The sequence below is a fragment of the Pteropus vampyrus genome, unplaced genomic scaffold (genome assembly GCF_000151845.1).
Source record: "Pteropus vampyrus isolate Shadow unplaced genomic scaffold, Pvam_2.0 Scaffold485, whole genome shotgun sequence".
Lineage (NCBI taxonomy): Eukaryota > Metazoa > Chordata > Mammalia > Chiroptera > Pteropodidae > Pteropus > Pteropus vampyrus.
Window position 1 is genome coordinate 172,039 of NW_011889266.1, and position 11,461 is coordinate 183,499.

Genomic DNA, 11,461 nt, shown 5'->3' on the forward strand with positions numbered 1-11,461 from the left:
CCACCCCCCGACCCCGGGAAGACAGGAGAAATCCTTTATTTGACATCCTACTTCAGAAATTTCACGTGCCTCTGAAGAATCTAGTGAGCTGTAGCGTCTGACTTTCTACATTAAAAAGTCTGGGTGCTTGCTTTTGACATCTGTAGAGGAGATAGGACACTTAAAACGGTGTGATTATTCTCCACAGCTTAACTTAAAACACTGTAGGTGTCGAATCACGTTGGCTTTGCTGTTCTTATTTTTTTTTTAAACCGTTTGTCTGACTTCAGACAACCCATCTAACTTTTCCCAGCCCCTTCTTTCGCTTCTCCCCAGCTACACAATTTCTTCCCACTCCCCAGGGCTAAAACGTTTGACTCCACTAAGCCCTATTATTCCTTCTGAAAATCTCTTCACTTGCATTCACCTCCCTTCCTTTACCTCTGCTGCAAATTAGACCTTTCTTGGCAGGCGCCCCTCTCATGCATCCTCGCCTTCCTTGCATTCCTCCCGCCTCCCCCCCTCCCTCCCTCCCGGGACCACTTGCATCAGGCTGATCCTCTCACAGAAAGTTATTCTGCCCTGGGACCTGCTGGGGCCTCCTGTTGCTTGTCTCATTCACTCTAAACTCCTCATCTGATTTACAGAACTTACTAACCCAGCCCCACCTTTCCCCTGTGCTCTGCTTTAGCTGCTCCCCTGGAGTCTGACTAGTCTCGGTTTTCCTGTGCGCTCTGCCGGCTCCCAGTTCAGCTTTGTTCGAGACTCACCCCGAGTGTGGAAAATGCTGCTTTTGCCCAACAGAGAAACCCTGCCTGTCTTGACAGACCCTCCCCACTCCCGTGCTCCTGCCTGTCCCCGCCACATAGTGTAGCATGAGCTAATTGGAAAAGGTGTGTCTTACAGTATCTTGGAAGTATGTGTCACCTGCCTGTTTATCTTTGTGATATGTGTTACTCATAATCGAACCCTCCCACTTGTAAGAAATCCTTTCTCTGCCAGACTCGGGTAAGAGTTGAATGCCACACTCAAGGGCTTATTGTTCCTTCGCTTTGGAGTTTTACATTCTTTTGAGGAAGAAAACATCGTTAACGTGTTTTTAAAAATTAAGAACAGGAAAGCAAACTTCAGTAGCTACGATATTCTAAGTTAAGTTGTGGAGGGGGAGATTTGGAAGCAGGAAGATTGAAAAATTTTTTAAACTAGCTGGTTGAGTCTGAATAAAACAACTGTTCTGGGTCCCATCAATTGGTTTACTTTGTTTTCCTGCTTTCAAAATGTTAATTCACTCTCTTTTAGCTAACGCTAGAGTAGAGGAGAATGAGGGGGGTTAGTTAGGGCTCCGTTGGCTACAGAGCAGCAAGATGGGTACTACTTGTAGAAAGCGTAATGTCCTGAGAGATTATCAAAAGGCACAAGCTCCTCGAGAGTTACCATTTTCGTCAAAGGGGACATTTGTTGGAAGAAGCAGCCTTTGAAGTGGGCTTCGAAGAGCCGGGAAGATGCCCAGGCAGAGGTGGTTGTGAGCAGAAGATGCAGGCAGCGTCTGAGTTGCAGCCTTGAGGGGTCCGAATGCGGGGCAAAGGCCATGCGCCTCATCCAGTAGGGAGTGAGGATCTGGAGAGGGGGGAGAATTTGTTTGAAACTCTGTATTTGGAGGCAGGAAGACCCAGCTGTGGAAAGGACGTTGTTCCAAGTGAGAGTTAGACATGGGCAGGTGACAAGGTTTTCACTGGGACCTGCATATAGAAATGGGGGGAGAGGTTTTTAAGCCTGGTGGCAGAAAGGATGGTGGGGACGTGGTTCACGTGCCGGTTGGTGGGGCCGGGTAGCAGACGTGTAAAGAAAGGTCACGTGCCAAGAAGTAGGCTGTTATCTCTTGACCGCGAGGACCCTGCAGCCTCGTACGGGAGGCGCACTGGGAAACCAGCAGTGCAGTGTGCTGCGTGCAACAGGTGGTGCATGTGCAAGGCGTTACCGTAGTAACAGGGAAGGGAGGCTTGTGTGCCCAGCTGGCTGCCAAAGGATGCGTGAGGGCCGAGTGGGAGGAGCAAGTGCAGATGACAGCAGCAGTGCCCTTCGTCACGGATTCCCCTTCGGGACGGATTCCTCCTCGAGGCGGGAGGAGAGGGGAGGGCACGGCAGAGGGGTAGGAGGCAGGCCGCAAGCCACCTGGCACCTGAGGACCACGGATTTTCCCAAGCAGGCAGGCGGCAGAGAGTCAGGGAAGGGTTGCGAGGCGGGGCGGAGCGGGCAGGTTCCCGCTTCTGAGACGGGCCCCCACCCTCAGTTTTCGAGGCTGCTCCGTGTGGTCCCTGGGGGTTTGATGAGCTAAGTCTGGGTGAGTGTTCAGCAGCGTCCAGACCAGGGCGACGTTACTGCGAGGCGAGGGCTGGAGAGACGCCGTCCGGGAGTGAGAGGGACCCGGCAGAGGGCCTCGTGGGAGCGGGCTGGGCTGCGCCTTCCCTCTTGGAGAGGAAGTGGAGGTGCCGGTGAGATGCCGCCTCTTCACAGTGAGCCCCGAGATGCCGCCTCTTCACAGTGAGCCCCGAGATGCCGCAGGGGTGGGATCCTGGCCTCAGGCAGTGTGTGTGTGGGGGGGGGGCGGGACGGGACGAGGCGGACAGGAGCTCAGCACTGGGGACTGGGAAGGGTCAGAACTCTTTCTTCAGACCAAGGGGCCACAAATTCAGGGGCTGCCTGGGGCCGGGCGGGGAGACTGCGGGGAGGGGGGGAAGCGGCTTGCAGCCGGAATTAACGGGTGGACCTAGGCGATCACCCATGGAGAGGGCCGACGCCCATGCTCGGCGTTAGCCGGTCACAGTGTGGGCTCGGGATGTCCCACCTCCTCATGGACCAGGAGACGCCCGGAGTCTGCACTTCATAACGTGAAATCTGGGTGTTTTCACAGGCGACTAATCGGTTGTAAAAACCGTGCGGCTGTCGCTCACGTCAGTGAAAGTTTTGCGTCCGTGTGTTCTTCTTAAAGCGCGCGTGTTCTGTGAAAAAGACACGAAAGCAAGCGCGATGCTGAAACGCGGCACAGGGCAGGTCCAGCTGCGGGGCCGCCTCAGCTGGGCCCCCGCCTGAGGTAGTGGGAGACGGGGGAGCGAGGACGTCCTCTTCACTTGGAGAAAAGGGCAGTGGAGACGGCATGTCGCGCTGTCTCCGTAAAGGAGGGAGCCAGTCACGTGTGGGGACAGAGGGGGGCCGAGAGCTTGAGGACAGGAGCACGTCGGATGCCGAGGGGCCGTGCGGGACAGTCCAAGGACTCCACAGGACCGCAGCCGAAGGGAGGCCAGGGAGGGTTAGATGGCGTCAGTTCATAGTACGACTCGCTCCAGGAACTCAGGCAGGCACCATGTCCCCCGCTCTGGGTGTGGGGAAGCCATTGCCCAAAGACCGAGGGGACCTAAGGCTGGATTGAGCACGGCAGGAGGGGGAGGTGGCAGGAGGGGGAGGTCGCCGGAGGGGCAGCTTCACCTGGGCTGGGACGGTCGTGAAGCACACAAGTCTTAGCTTGTGCTTTCAGGTTCGGACTGGAGAGGAGGCAGGCGAAGAGGCAGAAGGGGCATAATGGACTGAGTGGGGGGCCGGGACCTTAGACTGTGCCCCTCCTAGGCTCAGGGAATGGTGCCAACAGGGGACACGTTCAGGGAGTGCCAGAGAGTTCTAGAGGGTGTAGCTGGTGAGGAATGTCAGAGGTCAGGATCTCCGACGTGAAGGAATTTCGGGGTGATTCTGAGAGCCGAGGGGGGGGGCCGCGGCGGTCCTGCCGGAAGTGGAAGTATTCCTTTTACCTTAGAGAAGTCAGGAGATGGAAGGGCGAGGCATCTGGAGATAATGCCGTGCTGAGGTCACCAAGGTCCTTCGCAGGGAATTGGGTGCTGAAGTTAGTCACTGAGCCAGGATCCTGTCCTGGAGCTGAGGCAGCGAGAAGGGACCGGGCGTGGGTGGCACGGCCGCGTGTCCAGGTTCTCCGTGTGCTGTGCGGTGCCGAGTTTGCTAAGCACAGCTGCCCGCGGGCTGCTGGCGTCTGAGGCACTGAGTAGCCGCTGTGAGGCAGAGCCACACCTACCAAGGGCACCAGTGTGGAGGACTGCTGACGGTCATCGGGAGGACGAGTCGGTCTCAGTCACCGAAATTGCAGCCTACCTGCGAAACCGCCGAGGTGACTGACGGGGGGTCTTATCAAGAGTCGGCGATCATCCTTTACCAGACTCTGAGTCTTTACTGCCATGTTCGTAGAGCAAGAGAGAAAGCTAAAGAATGCAATTCCCGTAAAAAGAGGCCATCACTGCACTGACTCCAGAAGGCTGAAACGGACCCGTGTCGTTTCATTTCCTTTCCTGTTAGAAGAGCTGGGTACCCGGCTTCGTGAATGAATTCCCGAGCAGTAGATCTGTTCGTGGAGGAAGTCATCCGTAGATGCAGTACTGCGTGGTGACACAGAGGTTTTGTTTTGATTTTACCAGAAAGGAGGTCGGTGGCCTTTTTTTGCATTTCCTAGAATGATATTTTTTAACTCACTCCAGTTGTGAAAATCAACTTCTTAAGAAACAGTGGTTTGTTCAGTCTTTTTTTTATGGTTAACATTTTGGGGTTGTACCAGGATGTTGAAATATGGGGTTCTCACTGATTGTGCTGGGAGGAAGGCTCGCTGGTGACCACTCCCTCCCCCCTCGGGTGACCAGCGAGGGTTGTGGGGCTTTAATCAAATCAGGGACAGCGTGTTCTGTGGTGGCTTTTTACTAAATTAATGTAATTGTATAGTGAGCAGTCTTGTATTTCAAAACAAAAGTGTAAGGGGAGAGTCCTTATAGTAATTAGTTAAAGAACTGTTTTTTAAAAAATAAGTTATGACATGTGGAAACAACAGGAAAATCTTGTTTAAAGAAACCGAATTACTCCTTTTAATTGTCTTAAGAAGTTCTTTTCAACGTGGAGGAGGCTTTGTTCAGTCTCAGTGCCGATGTAATTAGTAGTTCACTTCAGCTGGTGAGCAGGAGCTGCGTAGACGCGCATCTGAATTTTCTTTGTGAAAGTCCGTTGTCATCACGGCGTCCCTGTCCTCCAGACATCTGGGATCTTTATCCATTCTTGAACCTACACATTTAGTTCACAGTATGTTCAGTATTAATCCTGATTTTTAAAAATTAAGATAATGGAGTTATTTGTTACAACAACCAGGCTAAGGCAGATGATGGATCTCTAGCCGTTGGGTAATGGACTCGGCCACAGTAAGGGCAACCCATGCGAAGCAGTTTAGTTTCCTTTCACTTAATGAGAAGTCCAGACAGCAGGCCAAGGCTGAGGAGTGGTTGGGAGCCGTGGGGGCGGAGGTCTCGGCTGTCCCCTCACGGGCACAAAGCAGCTACAGCAGTTCCAGCCACCCGTGTCTGTTTCAGAAAGGAAGGAAGAAGCAGCAACACCTTTCTAGAAAACCCCAGCAGAATTTTCCTTGCTCTCACTAGCCAGAACACGTCGTGTGGCCAGTCCCAGTGGGAGAGGGCGCTGGGAAATGGCCAGCTTTAACGAGGCACAGTGCCGCCCTGGACAAAAAGAGAAGCAGGAAGGAGATGTAGGCAGGAGGCAGGGTTGCCGGATCATGTTATCTGCTTTCTAAGTTAGGTCTTGAATTCCCACCATTTTTTTGTTTTGCTTTTGTTTTTGTAAATAAGAAGCTTTAAAATGGGCATATCCTATTTTCACTGTTTTTTTTTTTTTTAATTAAAATGTAATTCCTAAAGATATAAAGTGAGGACAACTAAGGTCTTAAAGTTAACTAAGGGTATTGGAAATTATGCTTAAACTGGCAGCTAAGCAGTGTAATAACTCTGGTACCAGAATGTTCATCAGTGTTATAATTCAATTTATAGTTGACTACATAAATTTGTATTTTTCATAATTATAAATATGATGTATGAGTAATATTACCTTATCTGACCAGTAAATTGACAACATTTAGGAAGTTTATATTCATTTCTTCATGAAAAAAAATCCAGTTTTTAAAAAAATAACGTGCATGCATTATGCTCCACACTAATGAGGGAAAGGATATCTATTTTTAAATTGGCATTAAAATGACCAAATCTGGTTGATTATTCTAAAGATTTTTTTTTCCGACTGCATGAATTTGGATTCTTAAATAAAAAATGCTTTTGAATCAGTGTCTGTGACTTTGGGATTTTGGGGGGGGTCCTTAAAAGGTTAATACATTATAAGTACCAAATGTTTAGTTTATTTTCTGGGAATTCTAGGAATATAGATTCATGTAAAAGCATGTTATTCACTATAAACCAATTAAAACAAAGGTTCTTTAAGAATTGTAATCTAAATTGTTAATACTTCTTGAGGTGGGAATATATTTCATACTCACACCACGAGAAATAAAGTTTTTTCTCATTTATACAGACAGATGTGCAGAGAGCTTTCGGCTTTGGTTCCCCACAGTGGTATCCCCAGGTCAGAAGTAATCCAAGAACACAAAACTGCTCCAGATGTGACAAAGTCCTCAGACATGTTCTTGCACAAACAGAAAAACAGAAAAGACGAAAACCAGATTTTCTTATAGTCTCTCATTTAACAGAAAATAGATCCTTGTTTTCTGCAGACTAGGTTTGTGCATGCTACAGTTGAGACTGACCTGGTTGTCCATAGCTCCCAGTCCCTGAGCCAGTGTGGAAAGGGACATGTGGCCAAGAAACGTAAAGCGAAAATAATGCAAAATGAGAAGAAAAAAGAACAGGGATGCAGTACTAGTGAATTCTCTCTCTGCTTGGGATTCACTCTGGGCACCAAAACGAAACGTGCCTGGGCTTACATGGCCAGGGAGGTGGCTTTCTTGGGCCACTCAGTTTAATAGCTCCAAGCAGTCGAGTTGACGTGGCCATCTCCATGGGTCCTACAAAAATGCCAAAGTGTAAAATTTTAAAAAGTTACTAACATTGACTTTCAGACAGTCATGTAACTTATGAATGAGGGGGCCAACAGCACGTACGTGGTTCAGGGAACATTTGAGGATAAGTTTTTATCAGCACTTTAAAAAAAAAAATGGTGGAATAAAATCGCTTGATTAGATATAAATCGGATGTCTTGCAAAACAGTGAAATCATAACCTTTGGGATATCTTTTATACCAGACTGAGATAATTGGCATCTTTGCTGGACAAAAGTCTACACTTAACGTACAGCATCACAGCCCAGGCCCTAAACAAAAGTGAATGGTGATTCAGACAAAGAGTAGCTGCCCAGAGAACTCATCCCTGGGCGGCCGAAGAGTGCGCCCCATTCTGGTCACGAGGCCAGCCCTTTTCCGTACTTAAAAGTACTTGATAGTTTTTCCCAACTGTATGCAGACGATTAAAATGGAGCACACATCCTTTTGGGGCCATTCTGGCCGCTTTCCCTCGTAGAGTGTTAGCCACATCATTGATACTCTGACCGGACGTCCGCCGGTGTTCTCAGACTTCTCGTTTTGTTTTGATGTGCGCGTGTTAGTCATCTGTTCATCGGTTCAGGGTTTCTCAGCAGGGGCACTGTCAGCATTTTGGTTAGCTCATGCTTTGACAAAGCAGGGGCTCCATCGTGCATTGTGAGATGTCTGGCACAGCGCGGTCTCTACCCCTGAGGTGCCAGGAGCATGCCCTCAAGCGTGACAACCAGAAATGTCCCTTGACATTGCCAGTCCCCCCAGGAAGAGCAGAATCACCCCCGGTTGAGAACCAGTGTTAAATGACCAGGGCTGGTCTCCACACTGTCTAGTAAAGTTTTGGTAAATGCTGCAAATTAAAAAATAAGATACTGTCGTGTTTAGAAAACATACTGTCTCCCCCCACACACGACCTCCCTCCCAGTTTTTGGATAAGAGTGGAAGGGAGGAAAGGTTAGATTAGGCTGCAAAAATAAACGTGCTGAAGTCCAAACCACAGAGGCCTTTGAGTGGTTCCAAGGATCTTGAGCCTTAATGCTACGCAGCAGCAGCTTCGCAGCGTTTTGGAACGAGGAAGTGCGGTGGCCGCGCTCGCGGAGCTGGTACAGTTGCAAGGGAGTGGAGACAGCTGCGCTCTCAGATAGAACTTCGCTACTCTTGCAAGGGAGTGGGAACGGGTTACTTTCAGGCACAACTTTGATACTGTCGTCCGGGGGTGGAGTGTGACAAGCCTGGCAACAGAAGAGTCAACAGTTGGTTCCGGCGTTCACGTGGAGCAGGGCCTGTGAAGGATTGCCTATGACGAACAGGGAAGGGAGCTTTGAGTCCAGGGGACCGGGTTTCATTGGCAGGCGACCTGGACCAAAGGTGGAGTCGGGGAGAGCTGTGAGCTCTGAGGCAGACCTTCTAAGTTGGAGGCACTTGTCAGAATGCCTGGGTATTGTCTGCAACCTTACAGCATTAAAGGCCGGAAGGGAGATTTGGAGTCATCCCCAGGGAAGTAACAGTGGGGGTGGGGACTGAAGAGTCCATGGGAGTCTCGTTGAGGGGGAGGACCAGAGCAGAACTACGGGCCTCTCTGCCTTCACGGTGCCATCGGAGGAGGCCGCGAAGGAACTGGGGGAGTAGTCAGAAAAATAGGAAGTAAAGGACAGCTAGTGGCAGCTCAGAAGGGTGGAGGAAAGAATTCGTCAAGAAGTTGGTCAACAGTGTCGGGCTACAGAGAGCTGAAGTCAGGGAGTGCCGAGCGGGCCCTTCCAGTTTCACATTTGTCATCATTCTTGGCGTTCAAGGAAGAGCTTTCATTTGGAGCCGGGGTCAAATCCAGATTGCAAGGGCTTGACAGTGAAATGGGAGTTGAGGCTACTTTTTCAAAAAGTGTGAAGATGGAAAGACAGTTGGAGTGGTCCTTGCATAGACGGTGGGGCTGCGGGAAGCCTTCTCGGGGTTGGGGACCCCACGCACGCGTGTAGGCAGAGGAGCGGGGGCGGGTGAGAGGGAGCGACGACTCAAGGCTGGGAAGGGGCCACGTGGCTTAGAAAAGGAAGCAAGGAGAAGGAGTTCCTGAAAGGTGGCTTTTTTAGATGGAAACAAGCACAGGGAGTCGTGGGTTGGCCTCTGGGCTCTGACGAAACCCCATCTTTTACTGAGAGTGGGAAGAGGGACAGATGAACTTGGGGCTCTAAGACAGTGTCTAGCAAAGAGTGAAGAATAAACTGATAGGGGTGCTGCCCGTTGTAGCAGCCGTGGACAGAGATTTCGAGCATGATGGGGAGGAAGTCGGGGGTGGACACGGAGTGGGCCCCTGGCCCTGTTTCTAGAGTCCTTTCCTGCGGGGCAGTGAAGACACACCCCTCCTGGGAAGAACTTGGTCGACATTTTAGAAATGAGATTGAGGAGAAAGAAAAGGAAAATTGAGGAAAAGAAAGCAAATGCTAGAAGTTTATTGTAAAAGTGGCTCATGTGGTTATTATTAAATTTATAGCAGTGTTATTAACGTAGATGGCCAGGTAGAAACCTAAAATGGACCTGTTACGGATTCATAGATTAATGATGTTTAAAAGTTTGATTTTTCTAAGGCTTATATGGTGCTTCTAATTTGTATATATCCTGTAGGACTCGCGTGTCAGTGTCTACAAACCATATTAAAACCTCTTTTCTTTTAGAGATGATATACGACACCATTTATGCAAGAATCTCCTTAATATACGAGATCTTTAGAGTTCTGGAGTGCACAGCCAGAGTTGAGAACTGCTGGTCTGAACCATTCTAGAACTCTCTCTGTAATGTATTAAGAGCTCCTTTGCCTGCAGTTTCTCCTCAGTGATTTGTGGTCCACTTGAGTGTCTTGTCATATTGTGCCAGGGCGTGGTTAATGCTCCTGACAGCTGCCAAAGTATGTTAGATCTAGACTCGTGATAGCTGATCTGGAGTTGCTATGGCTTTTAACCTTTATGTCTTTAAATTTGGTTTTGCACCTGTGCTGTCAGTTGTCATTTGCCATTGGGTGCTTTGCAGGTAGCGCCCTATGCTTTTCCTTCTACACTTTTCGGTCAGCTGCTTCAAGCCACATGCCGAAGTGGGAGGCAAGCCGACAAGGCCCCTGAGTGTGCGCCCGTAATGGGAGGTGATAGCTGCTGAACCTTGGCGCTGAGGAAACTTTGCCCAGGTCAAACCCACACTGTTCAGTAGCCGCTTGGATCCTTTCTGGTTTTAGCTGTGTTCTCTCTGGATTTGTGAAATGTGAGAGTGGAGAGCTGGGGTTCTCCAAGGTAGGCTAATAGACATTCATTTTGCCATATGCAAGGGAAGTTATTAGATTCACGCTCCCCCTTTTCTTCCCTTGAAAGCCTTAGTAAAGTAAAACAATACGAATATTGAAGGATAGGGAAACAGTTTTTGACTAACGTTCAAGTGTTCAGATAGCAGATACAGCAAAGTGCAAATGATGCCTGTTTAGATCCGCGGAATCTTTCTCACCAGTACAACTGATGGCCAAACATCTCCTAGAATGTAATAATACTGTATACCTGTGTCCATATTGCTCACCTCTGAACTTGAGTATAAAAAGCAATTGTTTCTACCTAGTAATTCTCAAGAGAAAATTATTAATGAAAAAAAAAAATTAAGGCTCATTCTCAAGGGATTTAGAGCATGCGCTTACACACACAGAATTTTGTGCCTGTGAAGTTGTAACAGGCTATTAGCACAACTCTTCCTCAGAACTACACAGTTATTCTTAAATTAATCTTAAGCTGTCTGGGAGGACGATGGCAGACAGCCCTGCCCGCACTGGGCATTGCTCTGCCGGTCATCCTAGAGCTCAGGCACTGAGCCGTGGGCGCTCTGCTGAGCTAGACTCTCCTCAGAGTCCAACTTCACCTCGATCGCTTTCTCTGAAAGATAATGATCTAAATAGTACCCACATATATCCCAGAGAACAGCACTTGCTGTGAAAGGATTGTGTGAGCTATGGAAAGTAAATCGATTTGTTTGCAAATAACACATCAGATTGACAGTTTTATTCAGAGTATGTTTTTTCAGTGGGTTCAAATGTATTAAATGGAGTAAAGTTGGTAAAAACATAGGGACTTACTTTATGATTGTCATTTTAAAATGACATGGGAAATCTCTGTACTTTCTGCTTAATTTTACCATGAACCTAAAACTGCTTTAAAAAATAAATCTGTTTTAAAACATCGAAATCAGAGTTATGCACTGTTCTTCGCAGTTAACTTGTGTCATCATCTAGTTTAATTTCACATTTCTTTTGGTTGCATAGGATCGAGAGCATCCTAAATCACACAATTAATTAGTAACGTCGTTTTTGGACAGCTCTTCTTGCAGAATATTTTTCTATTAAATTAATCCAGAAAAGTAACAGAAATAATAGAAAATGTTTGTTTCAAAAAATGAATCAATATTTCATAACCGCGAATTATTTAAACAAGAATCAAGCAAAACTTAAAATTTAGGGCCACCGCTATCACTGATAGAGCATCACAGCATGTTATGCATCTACTTTGTAATTTTTTATTAAAATTAGGAAGTA